The following is a 17,599-nucleotide window of genomic DNA, read 5'->3' as shown; positions in this document are numbered from 1 at the left end:
TTCACTAGTAGTCAATCTTTACTTCTGTCCAAGTCAAAACCTGACATTATTTCTGTTAACCCATCTGGTTATTTTAAGAAGCTAAGGCCTTTTTCACTCAACCAAAGATTTATTTTCCCAAAAGTATATTGGCATAACTAACAGAATTTGAGCAGTTATGCTCCTATAATTGCAAAAATAACCCTCCTCAGCAATTTCCACATCAAACTTGAAGAGATACATTTCTATTAGGTTGGTGCAAATGTAACTGCGGTTCGGGCCATGAATTTTAAATCATTATAACTAGGCTCAAACACATTTACTAATCAAAATGGAAACCATTACAATCAACACATTTTTGCCAACGAGAAATAAGTTTGTTTATCCGTGTAGCGTAAAAATCTGTGCTTCGGATTCAAGGAACTCTTGGAAAGCATTTTCTGCATCCTGCTGGTTGTGAAAGCGTTTTTCCTGCAAAGAGTTGTTGAGATGCTTGAAGGAGTGGTAGTCAGTTGGTGAGAGGTCGGGTGAATATGGCTGATGAGGCAAAACCTCATAGCCCAATTCGTTCAACTTTTGAAGTGTTGGTTGTACCATGTGTGGTCAGGCGTTGTCGCGGAGAAGAATTGGGCCCTTTCTGTTGACCAATGCCGGCTATAGGCATTGCAGTTTTCGGTGCATCTCATCGATTTGCTGAGCATACTTCTCAGATGTAATGGTTTCGCCAGGATTTAGAAAGCTGTAGGGGCTCAGTCCAGCAGCAGACCACCAAACAGTAACTGTGACATTTTTTTGGTGCAAGTTTGGCTGTGGGAAGTGATTTGGAGCTTCTTCTCGGTCCAACCACAGACTGAGCTGGTCATCGCCAGTTGTCGTATAAAACCCACTTTTCGTCACACGTCATAATCCGATCAAGAAATGGTTCGTTATCGTCACATAGAACAAGAGAAGATGACACGTCAGGACGATATGCAAAAATTTTTAGCAAAAATTGTTTTTGATTTGCAGTCAGCACATGAGGCACCCACTTATCGAGCTTTTTCATCTTTCCAATATGCTTCAAATGCCGACGGACTGTAGAATGGTCAATGTTGCATTCTTCAGCAACTTCTAATGTAGTTGTAAGAGGATCAGCTTCAATGATTTCTCTCAATTGGTGGCTGCCAACTTCCAATAGCCGGTCATGCTCCTCATCTTCAAGGCTTTTGTCTCCTTCGCAAAACTTCTTGAACCACCACTGCACTGTTTGTTAGCAGTTCCTGGGCCAAATGTGTTGTTGATGTTGTGAGTTGTCTCTCCTGTTTTACAACCCATTTTGAACTCAACTAAGAAAATCGCTTGAATTTGTTTTTTTGTCTAACATCGTTTCCATAGTCTAAAATAAATATACAATAAACAGCAAGTAATAAGTCACTAGCAAAAATTAAAAATAAAGCGACAAATGTACATTAAAATGATGTATAACATAACCACATTTATTTAAGAGTGTATTTCAATATCAAACAGCAAATTTCAACAATGCAAATACCGCAATTACGTTTGCACCAACCTAATAGCTAATTGGGACTTGTGGCGATTTAAATCCTATTTCACACTTAAACTCATCTGCTGGTCTATGTTCTCAGCTTCAATGTAACATAGAATTCATTTGTTCACTCTCTCAAAAAACAAATCTTCAAATTCTTATGGTAAGCCTTTTCTTTTTTGTCAACTTCCTGCTTTTCATCTTCGTCACATTTACTCTGGCAAAATATGTGGTAATTTGTCAATGCTTCCATTAATATAAGGTTCAGAGAAGTGAGTAGCCCTACACTGCTTCAAAAATGTATACTATCACAAGGAGAAATCAGATGTGGATATGTCCTGTCTTCAGTGTTGAAATAGTGCCTAACATACAATGGATGCTCAATAAAAGTTTATTAAACACACAAATGAACGAAGAAACTGAAATGTATATTCTAGATGTGCTATATTTACATCAGAATATAATGGAGTAATTATCACTGTGCCTGGACACTATGTTTTTATTTACAAAGCCAAATATTGAATTAGTTTTTTAAATAGCCTTATTATAGAGTTGTTTACTGAAGTCTTCAGGTTTTAGCTAGGCTGGATTTATTTTATTATGAATTACTTTTAATTGTACTTTCATTCACTGTGTACTCAAGCAATTTTTTTTTAAATGTGAGTGCAGTTTCTATAGTTTTTCTGTTATATTTCATTTTCTTAGATGTAGCCCATCTGATAATTTTAAATCTTCCTGAATCATAATGCTGTAATGCATCACGTTAGGGATTCTTTCCCAGCTTTCTGTATCCAGCTGTTTGATTTAAATGACTTCTTGGTCATATAGTAAAGAGAATTGCTGTTTATTGTATCTACATTCCAAACACTGTGTTAAAAAATTTACACAGAGTTTTTAGTAACACATTAATTCCCTCCACCATCTTCCCAGAGGGCCCTCCCTTGCTTCTGATGAGCTGCCATCTATGTCTTTATATAATTAAAACAGGATGATTCAGCATAATTCCATAAGAAACATCATCCCAATCATTGATTCAGACATTCATTGATTCAATAAATATTTAATGAACACCTACTGTGTGCCAAAGGTAATTACATTTAAAAAGTTTTCATTCCTGTCGAGGAGACAAATAAATATATCATAAATTGGCACATAATATTAAGTTCTACACACAAAAATAAACTGCTAGTATGAATTGAGCGTGAAGGCATCTATTTTAAAGGACTTGTGAGGGGAGTCCTTCCTAAGGTAACATTTGAGCAGAAACCTAAATGAAGCGTATGAAAGCCATGAAAAATCTAGGTGAGAAGGTACAGCAAGTGTCTGCAGTCAGATTATGCTTGGCCTGTGCAAAAAGCAGCAAGAGAGCCAGTGTAGCTGATTCAATGATGCCCAGAATGAATAGATTTATTAATTTCTAATGTTGCAAGGTAGAGTAATGCACAGACCTCCTAAGTCCACCTGCCTCCTAGATCAACCTGAACATGGGGCTTATCCAATCAATTATGATTTCTATATCATTCTACAACCCCTTACTTCTGTGTTACGCTAAAATTATATGCTAGCTAAACTCCTCATTAACCCTTGATGGTGTTTGAATATTTCTAAATGATTTACTATAATGTTACCAATAACAGCTATTCTATAAATCTTCTCTACTGCTTAAGCTTCCATGACAATATCCCGGTTGAGGTCATCCAAAAGGGGATTGTCTCCTCAACATGGCTTTTCTCGCCAATGAGCTTTTCTACTGCTTGCTCATTATTACTTCTTCTCCAGCTTCCTCAGATTTGCCCTCCACTCCCCTCACATACTGATAAATTTAATTGTCTACAATTAACTATAATTTTAAAGTAGTATAAGGCTACTAGATGTAGACTTAGAAGAAGTTTCATCATTGACTTTTATTATCTCTTGGAAATTGAATACAAATGTCTCTATATGTCAATTTCTTTATCTGTAAATTGGAGATAATAGTTTCTTGCATGCATACTTGCATGGACCTTAGAACACATCTTTGTCATGCTCAATAGCCTTCCTCTTTTAATCTAAATGACTCTTGCATCCCAATAAACACTGTCTCATATAACACCGTAACTCTAATATGTACTTTTGCACATATTACAATATGCTTAGAATACTTTCCTCTCAGTTTATCTCCTTTCCTTCTTTGTAAACACCTATGTGTTTTCCATACACAGTTTACATGTTCACTCTTCTGCCACACCTTATTTAAGTTTCCTAGGCAGCCATATTCACCCTAGTTAGCATTTTCGTAGGACTTTGTACATGTCTCTACTATTATATCTTATTTGTTTTTCATATCGCACTGAGATATACAGGAGGCCTGGAACTACTAATTATCTATATTTGTATCACCTTAAAACAACCCTAGAACAAAATGGGATATAAATGATGTAGATTACACATATAGAATTTACAAGCATACTTATGTACTATCTTTCAAGAGTGAGATCATTTGCCAATATATTGAAGATCCTAAGCTTTAGAGCAAGATTTGCTGGGTTGATGTTCTATCTCCAGCACCTCAGAGCTGTGTTACCTAGGAAAAGTCACTTAGTATCTCTGAGCCTCAGTTCCCCACTCTTTAACATTGGTTTATAATTATTCCTACATTGCAGCATTATGGTGATAATAGAATGTACCTACAGAGCCGTTGGTTACCTAACATCTTGTTTATCTCGTTTGAAGATATTATCAAACTTCCTCTTCATATATATTTTCTTTTGCTGTCTAGAACTGTGTCTTGCCCATATTAGGGGATGGCAGGCATCCACTAGTGTATATAGCAGTGTCTGCCACATAGTAGACCTTTAATAAATATTAGTGGATGATGAATGAACAGATGAGAGGTAGCAACCTCTCTAAAGTGAATTTCATGAAAGTTTACCTAAGGGGAAACTAAAAATCCCTGGTATAAGATAACTTGTCTGAGACTACAAAGCCAACAAGTACACATTAAAACTCAACTTTTTAAAAATTCTAATTTTACAAAGTTCTTGTTATCACACTGCATTTTCATAGTCAATGCATGTGTTGTATAAATAAATAAACGTAAATAAAAGGACAGAAAGGAGAAAGATTAGGGGAAGGAAGAAAATATATTCAGTTTAATTACAGTTTATTAACCAATTGGGGGCAACATTATAAATTTTGCTGACTCTCAACCAAATTCCTATTTGTGATTTGAGATTTATGATGATCTCCTTTACTCCTGCCACTCTGCACTGCCCTCACTTTTTTTTTTACTATATTCAACCACAGACTCTGTGCTTCTTCCAAAGAAAACCCACCTGCCATTATTTCCAATCATTTGTTCTGCCTAAATGTGGATTCTTTAATTCAAAGAGAATTATCTACATGAAATACAGTTTAATTAATATTTATTTAGAGTCCCTAAGGTACATTCATTTACTAACTGAAGAATGATTTGTTTTTATTTAATAACAACATGACATAATTTATCTGGAATATAGTTGGAAGCTTCTATAAGTGGTAATTCAAGAAGAATGTATGTATTAATGACGATGCAGACCTTTGCTAATAGGAGGGAAGGATCTGGATGGCACACACAACCAAAAATGAAACAAAAGGTGGGTTTATTTTCCCTTTACAGTCTAAATCCAAGCTTAATGCCTTGAACACACTAATATAAGTTAATGAGAATTTCACAGGAGAAATTCTGTATAGTGTACGAAGCTGACAATGAAAGCACTGTGAACTGACAAAGAAATAGGAGTGTAGTGAAAATTTTTAGTAACTTGAATAAAGAAACCCTTTACAGAGTCAAAGATTTTCATCATAAGGAATGAAACGGAACCTGTACTGACTTTTACTCCCTGAACAGATCATTGACAAAAGACGGACCACTGGCAAAAGACATTTAGGAAAACCAGAATGTCTTTCAGGAGGCGTACAAAGAATAATTCTACCAACCAAGTGAAAGTCTCCTTGGCAGTTATGTTGTCCCATCTTTTCTATAGCTGTGGTGTGTGAATTACTGAAGATGACACCTTCAGTGAAACAAGTGACCAACAAAAGAAATTTGTGGAACAAAGCCAGCAGGGAAGATATGTTGGTTATGGCAGGATAAAGGGCTGTATGATACCACAGCATCTGCAAGAACCCACATTATACTAAGGATTCCACAAGCACAGTGGATCTTGCAAGGACAGACTGAGGGAGTTCACCGCTGAGCCAACCATCTCCGAGCAAATCATGACATTTCTAAAGTTAGTTCTCAGTAGCTTTTCAATTCCTTCCTTTCGTGGTTCATATCTCTCTCCATCTGGACACCCTCTGTTCAGGTGCTAAAATCCAGGCTTTTCATGTCCCTTAACTGCCAAGCCTTCTCCTTCCATGGCGGAAATTTTCTCCGTTCATTATCTAAACTCATCTCTACTGTCTCTCTTCCCCACCAGATCCTTCTTGCTTTCTTCGCTAGAACTGGCATGCTGCAAAACAGTGGGTCTCACACCCTAGCAGCAGAATCACCCAGAGGGCTAGTTAAAACACACATAGCTTGTGACTTAGGAGTGCATTTCGAAAAATTGCCCAACTGATGATAATGCTGCTGATCTGGGGACCATCTTTGGAACCATTTTTATACAGCATTATCAAGCTCATTGATATTTAGCCATTAAAAGCTAATGGTACCTGGGGCGGCCGGATGGCTCTGTTGGTTAAAGTGTGAGCTCTGAACAACAGGGTTGCCGGTTCGATTCCCACATGGGATGGTGGGCTGTGCCCCCCACAACTGAAGATTGAAAACGGTGACAGGACTTGGAGCTGAGCTGCACCCTCCACAACTAGATTGAAGGACAATGGCTTGGAGCTGATGGGCCCTGGAGAAACACAGTGTTCCCCAATATTCCCCACTTAAAAAAAAGTTAAAAATAAAAGAAAGGTAATGGTACCAACTCATAATTCCTCCAAAGGTATTTTTTTTGTAACAGTAGATCATACAATTAATACAAATGACTATATTTTCTAGCACATGGAAGAGTACCTAGTACATAATAGGTGTTTAATACTATTTAATGAATCTGAATGCAAAAGAACAGCCTACTAGATAATATTTTTATTTCTGGACTAGTAATTGCAAGTTTGGGCAGTAACCTGAGAGGGAAGGGCCTTCCCAATAGACAGTCACCTGCCCTGTCGAAAATAAATCCAGCCTAAATTGGGGGAAAGCGTAAGAGTTTACAATGGTAGTAACAATGATGGCAGTAATACATCACATTTCCATAATGAGAAATTTGAAGATTACAAGACGTTTTCACAGTCTGTGCATACTGGGCTCAAAATAGTTAAACAACACATCTCAGACTGCAGGATACTAGAGAAGTCTTCCAGTGTGTGCAGCACAGTAAGTGTCCTAAAGTCAATGACTTTTACACAGCAGGGAAAGCTTTCTCAGGTGGTGACTAACCTGAAAGCATGCACTTACAGCCAACATCCAAAACAACCCAGATGACCCTTCCCCCACTGCAGAAGGATGTCACCCCTAGCTTATAGATAGGCATTTTGTACAATACCTATTAAAAGAGAATAAACATTCCAAAAATTGCAACCTCCCCCAAATCTACTTAGGGCCAAATTAAAAACAGTGAGAGCCAGAGCAATAGAAATCCATAAATGTGGAAGTTGCAGTTTAAGAAAATGCAGATAGACAAAGAAAAGCTCCCTAAAAGTAACTTAAGCCCTGGAACAAAGATGAGTTTATTTCGATTCACCAGATATGATACAGGAACAGTATGGGGCACAGAAGAGCAGCAGGGTAGCAAAAGAAAAAGAGTTCTGGAAAAGATTAGGGCAGCAACAATTCCAGTTGTCATAAATGGCCAATGTTTAGTGTTGAGGTAAAGGACATACAACATTACATGTAATTTGAAACATACATGCTTAAATTAACTCTATTGAAATTTCAATTTTTAGGAATTATTAAAGAAATTATTCTAGAACACTGAGTGAGCAAAAAGACCTTATTGCTTAACAATCGGTATTATAACAGGACGTATTTCTCCCTGGGAAGGACAGCACTGCTTTTTGGATTTTCAACGCTGAGCCCTGTGAACTCAACCATGTATGTCTATGTTACAGATAAAAAGGAAATACAGACTCAAAACTGGCACTTGAACTCATATTATTTGAGGCAAAGTCAGTATATGTTTCACATCCATAGCTGTCTTCTTTCGGTATCTTGTAACTAAAGTCCTGACAATTCTTTAACATAACGCTATAGCATAAGCTAAGAGGAGCATGCCAAAAATTATCCATTGCAAGTAAACAGGTTTATTATTCAGACAAAATTACACTCTATATGATTTTGCAGCACGTATTTTATCAAATAACACTTCCTCTTTTGTCATATCCACACTCATGGGATAACATTAACTTTAGTAGCAACATTTTGAATACAAAAAGGAAAATAGTTTCTCAATAGGGTTCCAAGAAAAATTGTATACACTGTATTATAATCTACATAAATGCAGGTGAATATTTTAAGATTAATAAGCTCACCATTCTGCATAGCCTATGCATTGCCATATCTCTTATTTTAATTTTATACCAGTATTTGACTAGGAAAATCTAATGATACTAAAAACAATTAAAAGATTGCTGTAGAGGCATTTTTACTGTTAGGTCACTGCCATCCATGAAAACAGCCTATGTCACATGAATCTCAGCATCTTGGGGTCTGAAGGGGTCTTATGAGCATTTACTCCAACCACCCATTAAAATGCAGTGGAAATGCAAAATTTGACATTGAGTAGACTCACATTTGAATTCCAATTCCAGCACATCTCAGCTGTCAAACATTAACCTCTCTGAAACTTGGTATATTTATCTGTAATAGGATTGTAAAGATAGGTTTTCCTGACTACCTTTTCTAACATGACATCAGTTATTCCCTCCTTGTGCAATCTATTTCATATTTTGCATTTATTTTTTATTACGTATAGTGACTTCATTACCTGTCTTCTCCACTAAAATGAAAGCTCCATGATGTTAGAAACATGTGTATCTGGTTCACCACTGCATGCCCCATGTTGAGTATAATTCTGGTACACAGTTGATGATCAATAATTTTTAATGTCAGTCTTCTAATTTGGGTTGCATTTTGTCCAAACAGAGCTGAAACCAAACCAAAATGTTCATCAACTTGTACACCAAAAATGTTAGCTTCTGAAGCTTTTATCAAATAATTATTAAAAACAATTCTTGGCAATAGTAAAACTTTAACATTTATATTTATCAGCACATGGGAGTAACTGAGAAAATTAAATAATAGAGTTCAACTAGTATACAAGACTTAATTCTGATATTTATAATTGTGCTTTGAAATATCCATTGTCGTGGCTCCTATATTCTATTGGTTAAATTTACACTCTGCTTTGGAATGAAATGACATTGTAAAAAATCTATACCCTGTTGAGATTGTAAATTTCTAGACTCATTGAAAGAATCATACAGACAGATTAATTTAAGAGTTTTGTGTTAACAAAAGTATTTATCATATAAAGGCATTTTTAATGGAGGCAAAAAGTAACTCTGAAAACATTTGGTGTAAACTATTTATATGTTTAACTATGAATTTATGAATTCTGAAAGAGTGTTTTTTCAACAAGATACAACTTTAGTAAAAGAGAACAGAACAGTGACTGCCAGGAGTTAGCAGTGGGGGAGGATATGATTACCAAGGGCAAGTCGAAGGAGCTTTTTGGAGTGATAGAACTAATCTGACTTTGATTGTATTGGTGGTCACTTAGATCTATAAATATGTTAAATTCTTAGACCTTCATACCAAAAAAAAAAAAAGTAAATTTAAGTATATGTTTTATATATATATATATACATATATATATATGTGTGTGTGTGTGTGTGTGTGTGTGTGTGTATACATATATATATTAATTTTAAACTACATTATTATTTACAAAGAAGAATCAATTAAAATTATAACAATTTCAAATGCATTCACTATAAGATGTGATCAATTAGAACTGCAGGCTATTTTATAAAATAATAACATTCTGAAAATACTCTAGTAAAAATATTTTCTAGATACTAGAAACAACCAAAACACTCTTTTAAGTTCTAAATATGCACCAAAAGTAATTATCCTCCTAATGAGTTCAGTGCACAGATGATAAATATTGAAAAGAGAATCTTAAAATGTTCTTTATATCTATTGCTTAATTTTAGAAAAATTACTTTTGAAAGTATATTTTATTAGAAATATTGTATATCTCTATCAACATATTAAACTAAATTTGTAGGTCAATCATCATATCAACAAGTAATGCAATTTTAATTGTTAGTGGCCTCTTTTACTCCAAAATGCACTTTTACTCCAAAATGCATAATTTGGATGACAAATTATATGGTCCTCCTACACACCCACACTTCTTGTTTATATTTTCAGGTCTGAACATTAGCAATATCCTCTGTGTACACTACCTTTACCCTTTGTTCATCTGACAAACCTATGCATTCTTTAAGGTCCAGTCAAACTCTAGTAATTGAGGAAGAATTAATTTTGCAATCAACTGAGTTCCAATAACACCCTTAGTCAGTGTTATTGCATGTCAGTATTTATTGCTATCAACAAACACATAGAAGGGAGTAGGGTTTAGAAGAATATGTGAAAATTAATCACTGTTATATAAAATAACACTGTATATCTTTTTTTAAAAAATCAGATTATACGAGGTCTGACCATTTTTGATTAAGTGAGTAGTATGTTCTTTAACTGTGTGGGAACATAAGCAACTAGCAACTCAATTCTCCATCCAGTTAATAAATTCATTTTCTCTCTGAACTAAAAGTCTGACAGCAGCAGTGGTCCCTGGGGATTTGCAGTGGCTCTCACCATCTGAGATAAAAACTGCGCTTGATTTCTGTTTTTGTTTTCACTTGCTTTAGAGGTGGGTCTTATGTCTGAAAGGGTGTGCAGATTTTCTTGATTGCCATTATGAGTCTAAATAGGAATATAAACAGTCTCATAGTTTTGATCCCTAGAGCAGAATTCACCAGAAATCTGTCAAAAATAACCATAATCTGAACATTTAAAGCAGGACTTGAACATTTCTGGAAAACACATTCTCCTAGGACTCTGCTCTTCCTAGTCAAGGCAAAGCTTTTGAGTTTATCAAAATTTGTTCAGCTTTTCTGCCCACAATTATGGTCAGTGACTTCCATTTAAGAATAAATAAAAGCATTGTACATCTTTTAGACGAGCTATCGCATGAGAATTATCTGGGCAGGCAAATGCAAGTGATGACCATACTGACAAAATTCAAGGTACATTTTTTATGTAAACATTACAAAATTTGCCACATGTCTTGTAACTTTAGCAAATTCTTTAAATGTAAGTATCCAAGATTAGACCATCAGATGTTCCTCAAAAATCAGTATTTCCATTTTTCCATTTTGTATTACAGCTCACTTGTGGTTTTTGTGTTTATCTCACAAAAATTTTTTAGCAATGGAAGAGATCAAACATGTAGTATATATGGCACTTACCGATTTGGAAATCTATTCAATTGCAATGTAATGTCTTGACATTTTACAAAGTTTGCAGCAAACCCGTGAGGACACACCAAAAAAGAAACTTCCCATTTTCAGATCTTAGAAAATCACACTTAAAAGTGACTTCCTTTCATGAAATAAAATACTGTCTTCAACTCCCTTGGTTCTTATGACACTGAATTTATTTTTGATTGAGGTAGTGACAGAACTACTGTCGAAACTAGAATGTTTTGTGTTTTTATTCTGTGTGAAACGAGAACATAAGCCACAAGGGAGAACATTTATTGTTCACAATTCTAATTTCATTTTTTGATGAGGATGGTGTTCTGGGAGCCGCTGACGGCAGTTCCATTGATTCAGGTTGTGTGAATTCATCTGGGAACACAGGTTGTCTGTAAATAATCAGTTGGGCTGCATGAACATTTTCTTCTCCAAATGACACTTCGTAAGTAGATATATAAAGAGTGAAAGGGCCTCAGCTCCCCTCCATTTTTGAATGCCAATGCTTTACTTACATTATTACTCACAAGTCAGTGTGAAGTGTGTGCTATTGTTATCCCCCTTTGGTGAGAAAGCTGTTCTCCATAGATTTACCCAAGGCCCCAACTGAAGAGAGACTTTGAAACAATACAGTCCAAGCCCACTCCATCTCACCACCTTCTCTACATTTCATCCAAGGCAAACCAGTTTGTTACCATATTTTACAGAGGCCCTTTTAATTTCAGTCTCAAATATATATATGAGAGGACTCTGGGAAGTTAGCCGAGTTGGAAGCAATAGGAATCTCTCTCTCCATCTAGACAGCAATTACACTGGCAAAATCTGTCACACATGAGTTATTTTGGAACTCTGGAGTCTATTGAAGGCTTGCAACTTCCAAGGCAAGGCCTGGACAGTAAATTGTGACTACTTTCAGTCAATTTCAGTTCTTAACACAGTACTAGTTGCCCATTTCTCACTCCCCAGCCTCATGGCAGGCATCAGTGCATGCATTCCAGGGGCGGCCTGCATGTAGCCTGTGGAAGCAAGGTGGGGGGAAAAAAGGATGTGTTCTGTAAATACTGGGGATCTGTGCTCTGACTGCTGATAGCCGCTTCTATCTGAGAGGTGCAAAGAGGCAGGAAATCGTTGCAAGCCCCTCCCCTCTGGCAAAAATAAATTCCAGGGGATTTAAAAGTTGGAGATTCTACACTTCCTGATTTCAAAACTAACTACAAAGCTACAGTAATCAAAAGAGTGTGGTACTGGAATGAAGAGACACATATAAACTAATGGTATGGAATGGAATAGAATAGCATAGGATAGAATAGGAGAGCCCTGAAATAAAGCCACATGTGATTTTTGACAAGGGTGCCAAGACTATTCAATGGAGAAGAGATAGTCTTTTCAACAATTGGTGCTGGAAAAATTAGATATCTACATGCAAAAGAATGAAATCGGACCATTAACATCATATATAAAAATTAGCTCAAAATATATCAATGACCTAAATGTAAGAGTTAAAAACTATAAAACTCTTAAAACAAAACATGTAGCAAAACTCCATGGCATTGGATTCCACAGTGACTTCTTAGAAATGACACCCGAGACACAGGCAACAACAACAACAAAAGACAAATTGGACTTCATGAAAATTGTAAATTTTTGTGCATCAAAAGATACTGTCAACAAAGTAAAAATGCCACCCACAGGATGGGAGAAAATATTTGAAAATAACATATGTCATAAGGGACTCATTTCCAATTTATAGAGAGAATTCCTGAAACTGAATCCAACAAAAAACAAAACCTAATTCAAAAATTGGAAAAAGAGTTGAACAGACGTTTCTCCAAAGATATACAAATGGCCAATAAGCACATGAAAACATGATCATCATCACTTATCATTAGGGAAATGCAAATAAAAATTACACTGTGATACTACCTCATAACCAATTAGGATGATTACTATTTAAAAAAATAATAAAAGAACAAAGAGAAAATAAGTGTTGGCAAGGATTTGGAGACATTCAAACTTTTTGCACAGTTGCTGGGAATGTAAAATGGTACAGCTTGTGGCAAACAGTATGGAGTTTCCTCAAAAACATAAACATAGAATTAATAAATGATCTAGAAATTCCACTGCTGGGTATTTGTTCAAAAGAATACGGTATTCACAACAGCTAAAGTGTGGAAACAACTCAGGTGTCAATCGATGGATGAATGGATAAACAAAATGTGGTCTACAAATAGAATAGAATATTATTCAACCTTAAAAAGAAAAAGAAATTCTGACATATACTAAACATGGATGAAACTTGTAGACATTATGCTAAGTGAAATAAGCCAAGCAGAACAAAGACAAATAGTACATGATTCCACTTATACAAATTATTTAGATAGTCAAAATCATAGAGACAGAAATTAGAATGGTGGTTTTCAAGGGGCTAAGGGCAGGGGGAAATGGGGAGTTATTGTTTAACCTGTATAGAGTTTCAGTTATGCAAGATCTGTTTTCTGCATCCATCTGGAGGTGGATGGTGGTTATGGTAGCTTAACATTACAAATGTATTTAATACCTCTGAACTGTACATTTTAAGATGATCAAGATGGTAAATTTTATGTTATGTGTATTTTACCACAATAAAGCAATTTGAAAAAAGAGATATATTTGTGGAAGAAGGGATGTAGAAGTGATGTGAGAATTCTAGGGAATGAGTACTGGAACTCAAGTGAAAAAAAAATTTCTCTGAGAAGGTCTGTACCAAAAGCAAGCTCCATATTTATAGCATATTAAGTACTCCTAAGATATCATGTTTACAAGTATATATTCCATGTGCACATGAACAAAAAACATTGTGGAAGTGCACTGCTGTTTGCAACAGTAAGGCAAACGGACTTTGTTAAAAGAAAAAAAGTCTAGCAAGTAATTTAAAAATATCATTGTAATATCACCACTCCATAAAATCAGTCCCTTCTCTTCTCTCAGAATAATCATGGGGTTAGAGCTAAAAAGAACAGAAAAGAAAATACAGTATGAAGTGTTAACTATTGCTAAGCTTTACTGAACAGACTCTGGCTTTGTAATTATTCTTTTTTTTTCTTTTTTTCCCTCAAAGACCTTTGAAATAAGCTTCATTTGGAATAAAGCCTAAAACTCAGCTGGGCTGGAAAATATCCACAATGTCCTTGTGATTCTTAATCTCTTTTCTAAGCCAATAGCCAATCATGTCACATAAAACACTGTTAAGAGCCACCCAGAGGCAAAATTCTTACACCACTGCTGAAATATTCAGTGATTGCTTAGAAAATCAAATACCTGTATATTTTTAAAGTATTACATTAGTGACTAAAGGGCAACACTCTCTCAAACCTTTATTTCTCCCCTTAGAATATTTAAGGAACTGCAGATTGGTTACAATCACATTTGTAAAATGCCTTGCTATGCAGTAATCCAATCCCCTCAATTTAGCCCATTAAAAAGATTCAAAGCTCATTAAAATATCTTTGGAAATTTTTATTTTCTATAATTTGACTTGTCACTGGGTCCCTAAAAGCGTGTTGTGTGACCTACAGCAAATTTTACAATTGTCGAAGTTTATTTCGCTGTTTACAACTTTAGCTACATGTACTTTTTGTAAATTTTTTAGAGCATTTCCTTTTGAGATTTTTCCTTTTGCAGTATTCTACTCATAGTCACCTGCTACTGGGTATTATTTTACTAATTTCATAACTTTTATTTATTACTTCACTCAAATGTTAATATAAAATAATAATGATAATAATAATAAAAATGACAATAAAATATTCTCTTATGTTTGATTGTACCTATTCTTTATGTACCCAACACACACACACACACACACACACGCACGCACGCATTTTTTTCTCTATATTATATTAGAAGTTATTGAAGTCAGTAAAATGTTTTTTTTTATTATACTTCTTAGAGGCATTCAATAAATATAGGTAAGAGACTCTTTGAATTAAGCAGAGTTCTGTCATTAATGGGGCTAATCCTAATAAATGGGCAGATAAAATGATGTAAAGTCAGCGGTCTCTTGGAAATGAAGTCACGTACTCAACTTGTACTATATAGATAGATATAGTGCCTCTTCCCTGCACCTCAAAGTAAGAGGATAGGAATTCATCACATTAGAAAAGATTGGTTCCTTAACTCCTGATTTAGAGCTAATGTAGATACACTGTACAGCCAGGATTAGTAGGATTCATAGCTGCCATTATTAATGCACCCTATGCTTTAATGAGGGTCAACTTTCTATAGATAGGCTCTTTTATGTAATTTAATAAGATCAATAAAAGACAAATTGTAAACTTGAGTCATGTCTAAATACATAATTAATGATACTTGGTTTTGACTAAGGAATTAATCTATCCTTAGATGGGATTGGCAAAAAGAACTTTAAAAGTCATGTATATGTCAGTGGTGCTATTATGAAATGTGAAATGGAAAGCTAAACTGGAAATTGACTTATGTGAATCCTTTATGCTGAGCAGGTCCACTAATCAGATCCACGGAGCATTTATCACATTAATACGTTTTGAATTAAGAAACTTTCTAAAAATGGCTTTTCCCCCCTCAGATATCAGCCCATCTTTTTTAGTTCATCAACATTTTTCTTGACATCGTAACCAATGCTTCATGATGCTATATAATGCCACATAAATTTTGGATTATGTAATGCAGGTAGAAATACGTTTTGAAGCATGTTTACAAAGATAAGAAACTTTCAATGACTCTTGCAGTCTAGTGAATAAGAACACTCAGGCCAAAGTTGGGATTAACTCTGTCTTGTCATTTTTTAGATCTTTATAGGTCTCAAAGGATGTTCAATAAATTATTACAAAGTAAGTAACATTAAATTCCAAGCACATTCCAAATACTACAGAGTTTTTTATTGTTATGTTTAATGAATCCTCTGTTTTAATACAATGAAATGAATTTAAATGAACAACAGGTTAAATATTTGGTTGTATCGAAATCATAAGCATTTTATTTTTTATTACAAATGGGAAGTAGACTTCTATTAATTCAATTAAATACATGCATTACTGAATTTTATTGACATGAAACAATTGAATGAAATTTTTGTTTTTGTTGGGACAGATGCTATTGTTTTTTGTGTACATTTCTGTGAGGTATTTTTTGTTGTTACTATTATTGTTTTGTGTTGTTGTTTTGCCTAACAATCATTTTCCTTTTTTAATAAGTGCCTGTTGTTTTTAATTTGGAGATCTACCTGGCTCCCAATCTACGTCCATGTTATTTAAATAGGGATGACCTTAAATCTATCTCCAAGAATGTCATATGGCTCAAGACTAATTAATATAAGCATTCATAGCTCTGGCAGAATAATTTGTTACAAGTATAGATGCATGACCTACGTTGGTCTAATAAAATGCACGCTGACCATTTGTTTGAGCTAATGAGAAAAACAAACTCTTACCCTGGGATTTATAAGCTGGTAGAAGGCTTTTTAGCCTGGCGAAGCTAATAACCATCTTGCCACCATTTGGGAACTGAAAATGAAGCAGACACTCAGGAAAGCAGAGATAAGAAAGAGTGATAGATTCCCAATGACTTGGACCCAGCATACCTGAAGCAAGGTGTGGTGGACATTTTTAGATACTTTCCAATTGTTTATTTCACCTCTCTCCTTTGTGTAACAGCCATATCATTTTGGTAGACTTGACTCCAAACCCAATTTGAAGAATGGGTCTTCATTGTGCCATGCCACTAAACTTAATCATACTCTGCAAGTCATAATGCATGGTTCACAGATGGATATTCAACCCAGAATTAAGTCAGTCAGTAGCCAGCAGTCCCTCTGCCAGCAGTGATTGGTTCAGTATGAGGAAAATGATATAACTTGGACCAAGAAGGTTAGAGCTTAGGACTTTGGATAAAGGTTGAGGGAAAAGAAGTTCTCTCTTCCTCTTGGCCATTCATTACATCAGTATGAAGATTGGATATGCTTCAGGCATTTGATCACCATGAAGAACCATAACTTCAGGATGAAGCTGACATACAGGGGGAGTGAAGAAAGAAAATCACAGAGAAAGGAAGCCAGAGCTTCCTAATCAACCTGTACCTTAAGCCAGCCTACTGATTTTTAAATTTAATGAAATAATAAGTTTGTTTAAAAGTTTTCAGTTGAATTTTCTCCTAAATATACCCCAAAAGTATTCAAATTGATACACTTTTCTATTCATGGTCTTTTAGGTTACATAAGCCATGTAATCAATCCCCTTTATTTGCTTAAGCCAACATAGGCTGGCTTTTGTCACTTGCAAATGAGAAAATACCAAGTAAATCAAATAATATTTTTGCCTCCAGGCATAGCCATAAATGTCCCAACTAGGTCAGAGATAGATAGATAGATAGATAGATAGATAGATAGATAGATACATAGATACATAGATAGATACATAGATACATAGATACATAGATACATAGATAGATATAGATAATACATAAATAGTTAGCTAGTTAATTAGTTTTAAGTATGCTGGCATATTGACTGTATTCTCTCTTTCCTAT

The 17,599-nt window shown here is 35.1% G+C and overlaps 1 pseudogene; it reads right to left on the bottom strand.

Annotated features, from left to right (window-relative positions):
- Positions 1–301: 301 nt before the first annotated feature.
- Positions 302–17,599, bottom strand: part of LOC117033727 (histone-lysine N-methyltransferase SETMAR-like) — a 64,720-nt pseudogene continuing 47,422 nt past the window's right edge.

This window comes from Rhinolophus ferrumequinum, chromosome 14, assembly GCF_004115265.2.
Source record: "Rhinolophus ferrumequinum isolate MPI-CBG mRhiFer1 chromosome 14, mRhiFer1_v1.p, whole genome shotgun sequence".
Lineage (NCBI taxonomy): Eukaryota > Metazoa > Chordata > Mammalia > Chiroptera > Rhinolophidae > Rhinolophus > Rhinolophus ferrumequinum.
This window is presented reverse-complemented; position numbering and strand designations above follow the sequence as displayed.